At 41.4% G+C, this 16,594-nt stretch overlaps 2 long non-coding RNA genes across 3 annotated transcripts in view; one reads left to right on the top strand and one right to left on the bottom strand.

The window, feature by feature from the left end:
• LOC108538391 (uncharacterized) overlaps positions 1-7,363 on the top strand; it is a 105,682-nt gene extending 98,319 nt beyond the window's left edge. The window contains exon 3 of the long non-coding RNA XR_001888063.1: positions 5,616-7,363. This is a non-coding gene — a long non-coding RNA (uncharacterized LOC108538391). The remainder of the gene's footprint in view (positions 1-5,615) is intronic.
• LOC108538390 (uncharacterized) lies at positions 2,351-12,303 on the bottom strand. 2 transcript variants are annotated; one of them, XR_001888061.1, is made up of 4 exons: positions 12,185-12,303; positions 5,195-5,362; positions 4,462-4,624; positions 2,351-2,489 (listed from the first exon to the last, which is right to left on the bottom strand). It is a non-coding gene; the product is annotated as an uncharacterized LOC108538390 (long non-coding RNA). The 2 variants fall into 2 exon arrangements; XR_001888062.1 differs by lacking the exon at positions 2,351-2,489 and adding an exon at positions 3,272-3,386.
• Between the last annotated feature and the right edge of the window lie 4,291 nt (positions 12,304-16,594).

Raw genomic sequence — 16,594 nt, 5'->3', positions numbered from 1 at the left:
AACTCCTCCAGGAAGCCTGTGTGCATGATGCCAGTCTCTGATAGTTTTTCCTTCTTCTGATTACCTGCATTTTCTGTACAAATTTACCACAGACTTGCCTGTATCATGGTTACCTTAGAAATAATGTTGATCTTGTTTTACATTTTCTTTCATTTCTAAAAGGCAAGCATTGTACTTAATACTTCTTTGAATGTCTGCAGACCAGCACATAAAAAGACCTCAATGTTGCTTTTTAAAATGGCCGTTCTGTGATTCTGGGAGAACCTGGTTTACACCGTGGACTATCAGGTGTGTGTGTGTGTGTGTGTGTGTGTGTGTGTGTGTGTATGTTGATGGACAGCCATCCTGCTGGAGGTCTCAGGAAGTGGGAGTAGGCAACTGTGAGATTAGACAAATCTGGAATATCCACAGCATTGTCTCCTTTAATACACACCAAATGTGAACTGCAGTGGCCAAGCGTGACTTGTTTCAAAGGCTCCTTTCTTTCCCCTGCCAGCCCATGAGTGTTAGGAAAGGAGAGTTGCCTAATTGATCTCTGCAGCTGCAGGACCCAGCCCAAAGCCCTGCCCTCAGTAAGTACTCATACTTTTTTTTTTTTTTTTTGAGACGGAGTCTCACTCTGTTGCCCAGGTTGGAGTGCAGTGGCCGGATCTCAGCTCACTGCAAGCTCCGCCTCCCAGGTTTATGCCATTCTCCTGCCTCAGCCTCCCGAGTAGCTGGGACTACAGGCGCCCGCCACCTCGCCCGGCTAGTTTTTTTTTGTAATTTTAGTAGAGGCGGGGTTTCACCATGTTAGCCAGGATGGTCTTGATCTCCTGACCTCGTGATCCACCCGTCTCGGCCTCCCAAAGTGCTGGGATTACAGGCTTGAGCCACCGCGCCTGGCCAAGTACTCATGCATTTGTAGGAAACATTGTTCTCTCCTCTCCCCATCATCCCAGGTTGGCCCATGCTAATAAAAAAGAAGTCCCTCTCTTTCTGAGGTTTTAGGGAAAATTAGCTTCCCTCCTTTCCTTGCCCCGCACTCATCATCCCCAAGGGAGGGGAGCATGGAGTCAGATGTGAAACTGCGGGAAGGAGCTGGAACCGGATGGCTCCTATCATTGGGGTGATCTCTTTTCCAGAACAGCCTATCCAGGGCCATACACTTCCTTCTTCCCTCCCTGTGGAGAGGTCTGCAGTGCTCTGTCTGTCAGCCCGTGGGAAAGGGCAATTGGAGGGGAGGATGTAAATGCTCTATTATGTCCCCAGACGCAAAATGTTTCCAGTTCTGCTTCACTCACAGCAAACCTGATGTTTTTGTCTCTTTCTGGATTCTTTCTGAACTCTGAGCAGGAAGAGGAGCCATCATTAACTATCACTACCACATCTCACTAAAGGGAAATATCTTGAAATAATATATCTTGAAAAATAAATGCTGGGCCTGCCTTACTCTCTGTATGTGTCACTCTTGGAGGCCAGTCTTTTACTTCACCTCTAGGCAAGGGTTCAATGTTGGTGTGAACCATGGCAGGATTGGTGCCTCTGGATTTCAGAAAGAAGAAAGCAACAGACTTTTCTGAGCGTTTCGTTTTGCCCTGAGCTGGCCTCTACTATCTGGGAGACCGTATATTTGCAAGAGGTCCTATGTAATGGCTTTGAGGATTTGGGTGAAGGTGGGTGAGGAGAAGCCTAATGTGAACTCAGATATGCAGGTCTCCTGAGGTATGGAAGGAGAGTTTATGTATTCACCATGCCTTTTCTTCATAATTTGATGGTATGAAGTGTGAAGTGGGTAGCTAATTCCGAGATCACACACAACTCCTCTGAGAGCTTGCCTTTCATATGCAAAACAACCAATCCACAGCCTACTCCCACCACCTCCTCTTTGGGGTTTCACACTCTGGGCCAGTGTTCCCTTCCCTAATCACCCCAGGACAGGGACCAGACAGGTAGGGACAGCCCCTAAGTCCTGAGAGCCCTGAAATGATTCAAACCAGCCAGTCCTAAGCCTGCGTATCCTGCCTTGCCTGTGTTCCCCATGGAAACCACAGTAAAGGCTCTTACTCGTGCTTTGCTCCCCCACCCACCTCCAGACTGACCCTGACGCTTCCCTCTATGCACTGCCCCCATGTAGTGCACCCTGTCCTCTTGGGACCTGTGAGTAATGAACTGTCTCTTCAGTGGCACTTGTCTCCTAATCTGTTGGCCTTGCCAGACCTCAATGATAAAAAAGCTTATATTTTAAAAGTTTAGAATTACTGAACTTGAAAGAGAGTCATGAATAGAAGAAGAATAATATCGCCATCTCTCATTGGAAACTCACTTTGTGCCAGTCGTTACTGTAAGTTTATTCACTGCATTAGTTCATTCAATCTTCACATGTTCTCCTATCCACTGATGTATTTTTCAAATCAGGAAAATGACTGGGATCAGAGGAGATAAATAAACCTTCCAAGGTGACACATCCAGGGAGCAGACAAGCAGACACAGAAGACAGCACACATTTGCTGAAAGGAAAGAAAATGGTGGAAATGGCTGTGGGCTGGCTTCAAAGTGAAGGATTTTGTGTTTGTGAGAATTGGAAATCACTGTTGCCTGCATGAAGTTGCAGCAGATAAGCCATCTGGCCTTTGCACATGAAAGATCTCTGTCCCTGGTTATTTATTTATTTTTAATTAATTAATTAATTTTGAGACAGAGTCTCATTCCGTTGCCAGGCTAGAGTGCAGTGGGACGATTTTGGCTCATTGCAACCTCTGCCTTCCTGATTCAAGCGATTCTCCTGCCTCAGCTTCCAGAGTAGTTGAGACTACAGGGGTGCACCACCACGCACAGCTAATTTTTTTGTATTTTTAGTAGAGACGGGGTTTCATCATGCTGGCCAGGCTGGTCTGGATCTCCTGACCTCGTGATTCACCCACCTCGGCCTCCCGAAGTGCTGGGATTACGGGTGTGAGTCACCATGCCCAGCCCTGTCCCTGGTTTTTTAATAACTGGTGATGAAAACTGATGGGTTGGCTGGACACCCATGAAGCGTCTTCTGCTTATCAGCTGAAGACAGGGCCAGGCCTCACAAATCCCTGCCACTCACAGGCGCCTGTTCTCACGCTCCAGGTAGCTCAGAGACCACTGGAAGTCTGTATCACATCAAGCCATTGCCTGAGCCACAGTTCCTCATGGCTTCACAGGGCTTCTGTTGCTTAAAGGCCCCAGGGAATGATTTGTGGAAACCATAAATCCATTTTACAGTTGAATGTCAACTGTAATGCCTTCTACCCAAAGGAAGCCAAGAATTAAATTTCAGAAAAAGTGAACTCCGCAAACTCTGGCTGTTTACATCACATCAAAAGAAGTTGAAAATTCAAGTTCAGTTGCTGCCCGTCTTCCTGTGTTTTTCAATTTTGCTGTAAGAGAGATTCACAAAGGTGGTGTTTCTTTCTTTCTTTCTTTTTTTGCCAGATTCTTTGTAACTTAAAACTGATTGACATTGGTTTGATGCATGTGTGTGGTGTAGACAGTCCAGGGATTCCAAGTCCATGTGGGCAAGGCACCATATTTCAAAAGACAACCTAGAGGGGAAGTGTTAGTGCCTCCAAATTCAGTGTGAGTTGAGCATCAAAATCACCTGACAGGCTCTATGAATGTGACCTCAACTAATGGCCCTTTGACACTATCTGCTGGAGCCGGCCAGGTTTGCCCATCTCACTTATTAAACACTTGCCCCTTCAGAAAATCCTACTTTAGCTTTTGTTTAGCTGGGAAGTTCAAAGACAGATCTTTCCTTCCAAAAAACATATTTGAGGCCTGCAGGGTCTGGAAAAGAGGATGCTTTAAATAGCTCTTACTATTTTCCCCCATTAACTGGGCCACACCACCAAGGATGTACATCTTTAAATTATTCCAGAGAATTCAGATGTCAGCACCAGCAGTGCACAAAGAATGAATGGTTACTACCGGTGTGTTATGGAAGACGAATTAGCACTCTGGGCGACAGCGCATGGATTTTCTAGTTTTGTTTTTTGTTTGTTTGTTTGTTTGTTTCCAGTCGGAGTCTTGCTCTGTTGCCCAGGCTGGAGTGCAGTGGTGCTGTTTCGGCTCACTGCAACCTTCTGCCAGGTTCAAGCAGTTCTGCTTCAGCTTCCCAAGTAGCTGGGATTATAGGTGCGTGCCACCACACCCAACTAATTTTTGTATTTTTAGTAGAGCCAGAGTTTCACCATGTTGGCCAGGCTGGTCTTGAACTCCTGACCTCGTGATCCACCCGCCTTGGCCTCCCAAAGTGCTGGGATTAGAGGTGTGAGCCACCGCACCCAGCCGGATGAACTGTTTTTGGAATTGGTCATCATTTGGTTAAGGCATACAATTTTGCCATTTTGGTAGATTGAAAATGGTCAAATTTTAGTAGTTTCATACAGTTCGACCCCATTCTACACATTTTCCCCATCTTACTGTTATCTGGACTGAGGGTGACCCACCAACCTGGTTTGTTTAGGGCTGGTCCACTTGTGGCATTGAAATCCCACATCCAGGGGAGGCCCCTCTGTCTTAGGCAGACTGGAGTGGTGGGTCACAGCTGGGAGACCAGGTTCAAACTCCTCAGCTTGGGGTATGGGGCACCCCATCTTGCTTGCGTCCTCTGCTCCTTTAAGGTGTCATTGATAAGGGCAAACATAATTATAGTCACCAAGTGCCATTGTACATGACCTCATTACTCCTCAAAACAGTCCTCTGAGGCTTACAGAAGTTAGGTAGCCTCTGCAAGACCTCACCTATATTGGGGCTGAAGCTGTCCATAACTCCTGAACCTCAACATTCTGCTATGTGCCAGACACTCTGCTGGGCCCTGGGATTAAGAAGACAGGCCAGGCTTTTGACACGGAAAATGGAAAAATGTTAAACAACTAGTTGTTGGATAGCATTCCTTTGAAAATGTGGTACTCCCTCCTGGATTTGAGGACACAGAAGTAGTTTGGTGACGCTGCGCTCCCTGTGAAGCCTCGGAGGCAGGGCATGCCTCCCAGACTGTGCAGTGTGTGGGGAGTGTTCAGGTAAGGCCAGTGTCTGATAGAACAGTCAGGAACCCTACACCTGACTGTTCTGGTTGGACACGTGGATTAATTTTTGGGTTATCTCCCTGTGGATTGTTGCTCTTATGAACAGCTTTTAAAAATGGGGATTATTGATACCTAATATATTGAAAAATAAAACTTACCAGAGCACTAGACTGTTCTTTCAAAGACAGCTGTTGGCCTCCCGACTTGATCAACTGTATTCCTCAAATGGGGGTGCTGTGGTTTCCCCAAGGAGATGAGAAACCACAGCACAAACAAAGAACATCTTGGTGGAGAGCTGATTATATTTGAAGATCTGGGGAGTTTTTCTCCATTAAAAAACAAAACAAAACAAAACAGACTCACATAAGAGGAAGGTTGGAAAAATCTTATGAATTTCTAATGTAAAACATGCAGAATTAATGCTTTTGAAGTTACTTCAGCTCTACTCTTAAGCTCTCAGGTCACAGAGTTAAATTTTGAAGTGCACGAAACCAGACTTCAGTAATAAACCATGGAGCGCTGAGCTTACACATCATTCAATTATCCTCTGACCTTGATTTTTTTTCTTTTGTCATATAGGTCACCAATAATGTGGGATCCATTTGGTGGAAACAAGCTACTTTTAATCAAAAATTGTAAGACACGGTGAGTATTCAAGCATATGAGTATAATTTTCTGAATAGACTTTAGATACCAGGTTTTAAAAGCATTTCTAAATGTCTACATCATAGTAGAAGCTTGGATTAAGCTATTTTATGTTTCATAGTCACTGTGGTTTGGTCTCTAAAATTATGTACATTGTCATTGAATAAAATTCTTCTTAAACAACTAGAACACTTGGTTGATTTTAAATGACTAATTATTGTTATATTATGTGAGAGCACATAAGGTATGTTCTGCTTTACAAGTAAAGCCTGGCAACGTTTCCCATGATTTGCAATTCAAATTGGATGGCTCTGAGTCATTTAAAAGCAGGTGAGCAGCAGATATAAAACAGTTTTTTGAAAGGGGCTATTCGTTACTCCTATCTTGGCTTTGCTGAAAAGAATTATTGAAGGCTGACAGAGGAATGAGGATGAGGCAGGAGTTGTGCTCAGTTTTGTTCACTAGTTCAGTTAGCCTAGTCATTAGCTTAGCATTTTGAAGCTTGAGTGTGAGAATCTACAGCTGTTCCCCTAAGAACAAAGTAAAATGTGATTTCCAAGTTCAAAATAATGAAAAAGTTTCAGTGATATTGAACAGGCTATGTGGAGGAGAGCAGAGGAAATCAGAAAGCTCCTGCCTCCTCACGGCTGTCTTGGGGAGAATGTTGAGTGGATTGATGTTTTTATGCATATTAGACTGTTTTGATAAGATGGCCTTGCCAAGTAGGTGTTTGTTTTGTTTCTTTTCTTCCTTCTGCGTAAAGATGTTTAATTCCTTGAGCCATCCTCTAGTTCCTATGGTTTTGTCATTGTTCTCTTAGGAAAGAGAAAGGTAACAGGAAATATGCACTCTTCACCCTTTCTTCGTTCTCAGGGGGCATTGTGATGTTCTCTTGAGTTCTGGATTGAGTTTTCAGTGACAGTATTATGAGACGTGTGAGTAAGCATTTAACAATGACCAAGAACTAGTCAGATTCAAACCCAGCAATACAGAATTCTCATTTTAATTTCAAGTTATGGATATTTGTCTTTAATTTTTATGGATTTTGCCATTTTAAAACAAGGTTTCAATGTTTATCTTCTCTGTAAGAGATGGGAAGGCCTATGAACATTTTAGCAACCCAAAAGATGATTCCTCAGTTTTTTCCTCAGGGGAATGTTTTATTTATAGGGAATCAAAGGAAATGTTTGTTTCCACGGGGATGTATGGATAACATATAAAATCGGTTTTTCATTATCAACTAGGGATCACTAGGCAATTATGTTAGTACAGAGATGTAAATGTGAAAAGGAAAAATGTGAAGCAGTATTATTTTTAAATATAAGTTTGCCACTTCTCTAACTCCCCCGCCCTAAAAAAGAGATTAGAGTTGTCCAAGATAGCTGTAAACTTGAGTTCCTATTAATTTGCATATATATTCAAGGAATGAGATTAAATTAACAAAGGAGGAGAGAAAGCAACTCTGGACCTGAAGCACAACTGCTGTTGTGTTGATGCGGAAAATGACTGACTCATTACTTTCCGCAGAAGCTGCCATGATTCTGTGAGTTGTGTTAAGAAAAAACTCTGGAGCTCTGGAGAGTCTGGCTTTGAATCTAGGCTTGACCATTTATGGAGTATGTGAATTTGAGCACGTTACTTAACATCTAGGCTCAGTTACCTTGTCTATAAAGTGGGCACCAACAATATACCTTGAAGTTTTTTAAAAAAATAGAACCAAATAAGTTAATATTTGTGTAACTCATGCTGCAGTTTCTGACAAAATAAAAATTCTTAAGTGTTTACCTTTTCAATTACTCAAATAACAAGTATTTACCACTAATATTTGACATGTAATTAAAATTTTCAAAAATTTAATTTTTTTCCTGGTGTTAAAATAAAATTATAGTGACAGTAATAAAAAGATAACAGGTAAGGATTATCCTTTGGTTAACTTTGGTTAATTGTAAGTGGTGTTAGTGTGATATGACTTTAGCATTACTCATTATTAGTTATTCTAAGCATCAGTTAGGAGAGAGAAATCATCCAGAAATTTGAACAGGAAAAGCTGAACATAAAGAATTATTAACTGTAACAGGGGATTGGCGTAAGGAGAGTTTGGCTAATAAGAACTAGAGGGTTCTAAGGAATATTGACACAGCAGCTGGAAAGAGCTGCCACTCCCCCAGGCCTGAGATGAACACCTGAGGAAGGGCTGGGCTGAGAGCCAGACCTCACTGGAAGGGCACAACCCTGTGTCACTGGATGGCAGACAGGTCACTGTGGTGAGGCACTGGCAGGACTTGCTGGAAATCCACCCTCTGGAACTCACTGGAGATATTCCTTCTAAGGTGACAAGGGAAGCTGTTTGTGGGAATGTATTCCCCCGGAGGCACTGAGCCTTTGCCCCCAGTGCCCAAGAGAGACTGCAGGAGGTGGCTGTTGGGTGCCAGGCACCCCTGGCTGCCCTGCCCTGCAGGAGCCTAGGGGTATGGGTGAGCTGCCTGCCCTGCAGGAACCTGTCTAGAGCAGGAAGCAAAACACTCCTGCAGTATCTCACCAGTGGCCTTTACTGACAAAACGTAACATCGTAACAGTTAGCAAAGCGAAAATATTCAAGTGGCTCAGAACCATTTTCACAGAGCAAGCAAAAAGGGTGAATTTGGAGCTGAGCATCAATAAGTGGCTAACTCTGCTAGCAGGAGAAACACTTTTCCAAAAATTTATGTGAAATATATATGGTAAAACTTATGAAAAGAGAGAATGTAAAGATACAAAGTATCTGAGAGCTTACCCCTGCTTACCCTGGTCAGTTACAGAGAACCTGAACTGCCTTGTTTTTGTCTTTTAATGCATTGTTTTTCTTGTAGTGAACTTGGAATGTAAAGCTTGAATTGACAAACCCTACAAGAGGCAACATTATGAAATTTGGGTTTATGGTTATAAAAACATTATGAAAAACATTATTCATCATGCTACATAGAGTTTTCAAATGAGTACTCTGAAGAATTCTCTCTGGTTGCAGTTCTGATGAGCGATAGATCTTGTTTCTCTTAAGACATGAAACACAGCAGAGCAGTAGCTATCCCGAAGTTGAACTCATCAGACACTAGGCAACACTGGATATTGACTTGTGCAACTGATGAGATTAGAAGGCAGTTTAATAAATAAGAAATTAATCAAAGGTGAAGATTAAAAAATAACAGGAAACATACATGAGACTAATACAAACATTGATAATGTAAATATACTTCCCAAGGTAGAATATAAAATTTTCCCTAAACTTTCTTTCCAGCAGCCTTATGAATTAATTGGTATTTGATTGATTGATTGACAACTCCAGTTATTAACTAAATTGAATCAGCTGGGAAACACTGCCTGGATTACTTCCTCAGAATTATTTCCGCACAGGGACTATATGATTGAATGTAATCAAATAGACTCAAGAAGGAATTAAATTCTTTAAAGTCACATAGGCTTTTAATTTTTTCCTTCCTTTTTTCTTGTTGTTTAATAATTGAATACTCATTTTTAAAATGTGTTATTGATATATTTAAGGAATTAAATGTCACGAACTAACACTACCTGTAACAAGAGGAGGAAATTGTTATTGAAAGAAGGGAAATAAAAAGAACAAGACTACTTTTGTGCCTGTTTATTTGATTAATTCTGGTAAGGGAGACATATATGTCTTGCATCCATTGTATATACATTGAATTTATATGCATATTCCTTTAAAATGCTATTTCATATTTCTGTGTCTCCACTTTCTGTTTAAGATCCATCTAGTTTCTCCTGGACAGGAACTTAAAACAGAAACATCTTGCAAAACTGGCTTGAGTGGGTGATGCTAAGTATACAAATAGCAGGGAGTGCTGTCTAACTAACAAGAAAGTTTAGTTTGCCAGAATTCTATTCATATCGAAGAATCTCAGAAATAGTTAGAAAGTCTGTTTTGGTAGCTGCTTACTACCTTTACGATCATAAGTAGTTTCAGGTTCTATGGTGGCTGCTTTTGCCAGTAGCATTTGTGCTTCTTATTTGATCTTTTGAAGATTTTGTCAGGTGTTAAATAGATGGATTTAATCTTAAAAAACTTAATAGCACAGCCCAATAAATCTTTTCCTAGATGCTACTTAGTGGCCCATTCCCATTTCCCGTTATGCACATGGTCTTGATAAGGTTGACCCATTCAATTAATTTGTGCTTAGTAGGGAGGACACTTGAGAGCAGCTGGGACCAGTGTCTGTCAGATAAATAAATATGAATTCCTAATTAGGCAGAGTGAGAATGCCCAGAATGGTTTATCATCATAACCATTCCCAAAACAGGGTTGAGGTCTTATGGGGAGGCCTTACTCTGCTGTTTGTGATCAACCCCGGCTGGCACACAAGCCCTCAGAGTCTGCAATGATGCTTTCTCAAAGTATATTCAAGTATTTGCACTTAAATCAACAGAGTAAAAAAAAATGTCAGTTTTAAAAGAGATGACCATTTAAATGGTCTGTTAGAAAAACTACAGCAACATTGCTCCTCTCAAAGAAGAATGCTGAAAGGATAATTAGACATCAGCAGAATACCACCAACACATTACTGGGAAAAAGAAAGGGCACAGGAACTTCTAAAATTCACTGAAATAAAAATCAGCACAAGGACCTAGACCTTCATTAGAACCGAGTGATGAGATGAACTACTAACGTTGATGAACAGCAGTATAAATGTTATACAGTTTCAGAATATTCCTTGGGATTACTCAGGGAGTCAGAAATGGACACATTTTGCATTTTCTTTTGTATTTAAAATAGCCAATAAAATTCATTTTGCTAACATATACTTAAATCAATATGCATGTTGCAAGAAGCCAAGTTCAAGGGCGCAATTTAGCATAAATCATGTGTTAGTTGTTGCTACTGTTAACAGTCATCTCTTTTTTTCCTGAGGTCAGAGCCAATTAAGAGACATATAGAAGCCTGGGAACGATCAAAATACCGGCTTTATGACTTATCAAAGCCAGATGGAAGAATAGGGTTTTATATGTGGGCTAAAGGGGATATTAATTTCTCCCCTGTGAACTGAAGTGAGTTCCGTACACTGCGCGGGGTTGCACCTGCTGAGGAGCTGGAGGAGAGCAGGGAGGGTGGGGTGCTGCCCCCTAGCGGAGGGCCCCGGTGCACACAGGCGACAACAGCCACAGACCCACTGCCCTCTTGCTTCATCTCCTTTGGTAATTCATGAGACAGTTTCCTGGGAAGTCCCATGTTTAATTTTCATCTTGATTGACTCTGAAACAGTATTCTCTGTGTAGCCATGAGGAAATGAGAATTTGCTTCTTATAGTTCTCCACTGAACTACTTTATCATTTCTGATTGAACTAATTCCTCATTTTCGCCTCGTAACTAACACTCACTCGCCTCCAGGTTAAAGTTTTCCTTACTTGGCAAAATCAGATACTAAATAAAATATGATAAAAATAAATCAAAACTCTTGCTCATCTTTACAGAGTTGCACAATTTCTATCTTGAACATGACAGGCACAGTCTCAGAATTTTCTTGCTCTGATTCAAATACAAAGTGAGTAGCTGATTTATGGCCCAGCAGGAGCCAAGGGCAACCCACCTACCTCCTAATCTAGAGCTCTTCCCACTTCGCAGCACTTGCTACATAAGACCTTAAGATGTAGAGTCTCGCAGAGCAGTTGCGAGTGCACTGTGGAGGCAGGTGGCTATGAGTTGGATTTCAGCTCTGCTCTGACTAGCCCTCTGACTTTGAGAGAGGTTATGACCTTCCTGGGCCTCCAGTGCTTCATGGGCAAAATGCAGACCACATTTCTGTTGCAATATTGCTGTATTTAAATGAGATTATGTGTTTGAAACGCATCTTGCTGTGCTTGGGGTAGCTTAGCAGTAATAAGTGCTGGCATGACCCATTGTTAAGCCGCACTTACCCACAGTATGAATAAAAATAGTTTAATTTTACACAAGTTGTAAATGAAAAGAGAATGAGTGTGTAAACCATTTGAAAAGATACTTCAGTTACATGGCTTCTTAGAAACCAGCCGTCGGCAGAAGCGATCTATCAACACTTTCTTTCTTTTCTCATTTCTGGTTTGGTTTCTGGCTGCTCTGCCTCATTTTTTCCTTTTGTGGCTGCCTTGTGTCCCTGTGAGACCACTGGGGCTCCAATCTTGTCTCCCTCTGTCCAACCACAGCTACCTTTCTTCATCCTCACAGCCTGATGTCATGATAAGGGGTGTAACTTGCCCCTTCCACATGTAACAGAAAGTAACACTTCAGCAACCCCCAACTCTGGATTAATAACTCAGTTTCTTCTGGTTCTGGAACAGTTCAAAGCTATCTCTCTCTTTTTTCTTCTTTTAAAAATGTATTTGACAAACACTTGTAATACTTTCTATGTGCCAGACACTGTTCTAAGCACTTTACAAGTATTAACTCATTTTATCTTCCTATATCTAATCCAATTTTATATAAAACAGAAACCAAAACAGAGAAGGGCCTAGTAACTTACCTGAAATTACCCAGCTAGTGCTTGATGGAAGCAGGATTTCAGGCTGAGGAGTCTGGCCCCGGTCTCTGTGCTTTTAACAGCTCAGCCCAGCTGCTTCTCGGCCACCCTTGCAACATCATCTTCCATCTCACACTGCCAAGGGCGGGAATGCGAGACTTATTAGAAAAGCCTTGAAAAACTTAAGAATATAAGTATTAAAAAGTTCAGCATCTCAAATATTTATCACTTCTTTGTAGTGAGAACACTTAAAATATTTTCTTTGAGATGTTTTGAAATACATAGTACATTAACTATAGTCACCATGTTTTGCAATAAATTACCAGAACTGATTCCTCCCATCTAACTGAAACTTTGCACTCTTTGACAAACATCTCCCCTTTCCCCGACCTCCCCACCATAAACGTATACAACTTTTATTTGCCAATTAAAATAAAAAATAAAACAAAAGAGGTGCAACAAACAATTGTGCTTTCATCGTCCAAAACACTAAGGGTAATGCTGGTCCAAGAGAATGACAGATTTTTGAGGGAGGTTTTCTTGTTTTATTTTGTTGGCAGCACAGAGGAAATGGGAGAGTTCTGAGTACAGAAAATGAGAGAGGAACTGGAGCAGGGGACAGGAAATTTGCAACATGTCAGAGCAGAAGTTGTAGAGCAAAAGAGGGATCATTGGTGGGGCTTATGGGATCGTTGTGGAGTTTACGATTGTCATCCTGAGCAAAGCCCAGGACTGAGAACAAGCAGGGAGAGGGAGGGAAGAGCCTCGGATAAGCAGTCCTGGCGCCAGAGGGAAGGCTGCTGCCGTCTCTCAACTGCAATTAGCTGCCCCATGCTTCTTGGGCTTTTTGCCTTTCTGAATTTGTGAGTGGTTGTGCCTCAGAGATGTACTCTTGGGGGCAACTGAAACACACTAAAAGTGAAATGTCGCCTAAGTTATGAGTGATCCTGATGAAGACGGTAACCAGGAAGTGTCTGAAGCCCGAGGCCACCACTCTATAAACACCAAATGTATCGCTGAGCTCCAGGATAAAAATGATATGTGCTAACTGTAGGCAAGGGCCACGTAAGCAAGGCAAAGTATTACCAAGAGGCACAATTAAAAAAAAAATTATATATTTTTATTTAAAATTTTTAAGAATACAGTACATTGTTGTTAGTTATATTACCATGTTGTATAATAGACCTCTTGAATTTATTTCTGCTGTCTGGCAGATATTTTGTATTCTTTGACCAACATCGCCCTAACCCTCCCATCCCTGTCTCTGGTAACCACCATGCTATTCTCTGCTTCTTGGAGTTAGACTTTCTTAGATTCCACACATAAGTGAGGTCATGCAGTATTTGTGTTTCTGTCCTGGCTGATTTCAGTTGACGTCATGTCCTCCAGGTTCATCCGTGTTGTCGCAAGTGACAGGATTTCCCTCTTTTTAAGGTTAAATAATAATCCGTGGTGTATATATGCCACATTTTCTTTATTCATTCATCTGTTGAGAGATACTTAGGTTGATTTCATATTTTAGCTATTGTGAATAATACTGCATTGAACATAGGAGTGTGGATGTCTCTTTGATATACTGATTTTAATTTTTTTTGGATAGACACCCAGTAAAGGGAATGCTGGATCACATGGTAGTTCTATTTTTATTTTGTTTTAGTAACTTCCATATTGTTTTCCATGCTGGTTGTACTAATTTACATTTCTACCAACCGTATACAAGGGTTCCCTTTTCACCACATCCTCACCAACACTTGTTATCATTCATTTTTTTGATACAACCATTCTAACAGGTGTGAGATGGTATCTCATTGTGATTTTAACGTACATTCCTCTGACGATTACTGATGTTAAGCATTTCTCATGTACTCATTGACCATTTGTATCTCTTATGTTGAGAAATGTCTTTTCTCGTCCTTTGCCCACTTAAAAATCAGGTTGTTTTCTTGCTATTGAGTCTTTTGTGTTTCTTACATATTTTCAATGTTAACCCTTTATCTGATACATGGTTTTCAAATATTTTCTCCCATTCTATAGGTTGTTTCATAATTATGTTGATTGTTTCCTTTGCTTTGCTGAATCTTTTTAGTTTGATGTGATCCTGTTGGTCTATTTTTGCGTTTTTATTGCCTGTGCTTTCTTGGTCATTCCCAAAAACCATTGCCCAGACCAATATCATAGAGCTTTGCCCTTCTGGTTTCTTCTAGGCAGTTTTACAGATTCTGGTCTTAGGTTTAAGTCTTTAATCCATTTTGATTTGAGGTTTGTGTATGATGGAAGATAAGGATCCAGTTTTATTCTTTTGCATGTGGGTATGCAGTTTTCCCATTGTCATTTGTTGAAGAGGTTCTCCTTTCCCCATTTAGTATTCTTGGGACCTTCGTAGGAACAAAGTGACACAATTCTTAGAAGTAGTGTTAGTACACTAAAACCCAAACTGGGCAGTAATATGGGTTTCTGGCACCTCTAGTTATTGTCTGTGGGACCCTGAGCAGGTTCATTAAGCTCTCTGTGCATTCATTCCCTCAACAGAAAAATGCAGAAAATGCCTAAATGGTTAGCAACCATTACCAACAGGTTAGAGATGGCATTTGTTGAGTGTCTTGTTCAACACCTGGCAGATAGTAAGTGCTTAAGTATTTTCTGAATGAGTAGTGGGAATTCAAAACTGCTAGTTTTCCACTGGGGGGAAAAAAAGAACCTTAGAGATGCCAAAGGCCCTGTTTATATTAAAAGCTTGTGAAAGCACAGGAGAGTAGAGCATGGAATATGAGACCACATAGTTTCATCATCCAGAATTCAGGGTCATTACAGATTTGTCAGAGGTGTTTCATTTTCTGAATAAAAGAAAACAAATAAATTATTGTTCTTTTCAATATTATATTTGTATCAAGAAAATGTGCAGGAAGTGTAGAGTTTCATTCTCTGGGCAGGCCGTATCAGCTGAGGCGTCAGAAAGAGACAGCACAACCTTCATTTGCTTCCGTTGCTTTGTGGCAAGTCTGAGGATATTTCAGAGTGAAACAAATATGGACACAAAGGATCTGAGCTCCTTTTCCAGAAGCATTTTGTCTGAGGACAGACCCAAACAGGGATGGCTCAGTGATACAGTTTAGATCTCTCTCCTCTAAATCTCATGTTGAAATGTAATCTCCAATGCTGAAGATGGGACCTGGTGGGAGCTGTTGGGATCACGGGGGCAGATCTCTCATGGCTTGGTGCTGTCTTCCTGAAGATGAGTTCTTGTGAGATCTGGTTGTTTAAAAGTGTGTGGCATCTCCCCCCTCACTCTCTTGCTCCTGCTCTGGCCATGTGATGTGCCTGCTCCCTCTTTGCCTTCTGCTGTGATTTTACTTCCCAAGGCCTCCCCAGGAACCGAGCAGATGCCAGTATCGTGCTTCCTGTACAGCCTGCAGAACCGTGAGCCAATTAAAACCCTTTTCTTTGTAAATTACCCAGTCTCAGGTATTTCTTTATAGCAATGCAAGAACAACTTAATACACCCAAGTGAACCACAGTCCATGTGATATTTGAGGACTGTGGAGAATGTGACTGCTCCAGGAAAGCACGGAGGGACAACTCTGCTCCTCTCTAAGGAGAACCCCCTGTAACTGATGGCACAGAGCTCAGTGAAGGCAATGCTATGGGCAGTTACCAAATGAATGATCAGCAGGAAACTAGAAGAGGAAAAGTTGATTGCTGGGAGTCAGCACCAGTTGTCTTAGAAAAAAAAATCTTTCCAGACCAGGCGCAGTGGCTCATGCCTGTAATCCCAGCACTATGGGAGGCTGAGGCAGGTGAATCACCTGAGGTCAGGAGTTTGAGACCAGCCTGGCCAACATAATGAAACCCCATCTCTATTAGAAATGCAAAAATTAGCCGGGCGTGTTGTTGCACACCTATAATCCCAGCTATTTAGGAGGCAGAGGCAAGAGAATCACTTGAACCCAGAAGGTGGAGGTTGCAGTGAGTGGAGATCGTGCCACTGCACTCCAGCCTGGGCGACAAGAGCAAAACTCCATCTGAAAAAAAAAAATTTCCAGAATAAACATATATGTATGTGTGTGTGTGTATATATGTGTGTGTGTGTATATATGTGTATGTGTGTGTGTGTATATATATGTGTGTGTGTATATATATGTGTGTGTGTATATATGTGTGTGTGTGTGTATATATATGTGTGTGTGTATATATATGTGTGTGTGTATATATGTGTATGTGTGTGTGTGTATATATATGTGTGTGTGTATATATATGTGTGTGTGTGTATATATGTGTATGTGTGTGTGTGTATATATATGTGTGTGTGTATATATATGTGTGTGTGTGTATATATGTGTATGTGTGTGTGTATATATGTGTATGTGTGTGTGTGTATATATATGTGTGTGTATATATATGTGTGTGTGTGTGTAT

The sequence above is a fragment of the Rhinopithecus bieti genome, unplaced genomic scaffold, assembly GCF_001698545.2.
Source record: "Rhinopithecus bieti isolate Rb0 unplaced genomic scaffold, ASM169854v2 scaffold_15501, whole genome shotgun sequence".
NCBI lineage: Eukaryota > Metazoa > Chordata > Mammalia > Primates > Cercopithecidae > Rhinopithecus > Rhinopithecus bieti.
Note: the sequence above shows the minus strand (reverse complement) of the source record. Positions and strands in the feature narration are given on the sequence as shown.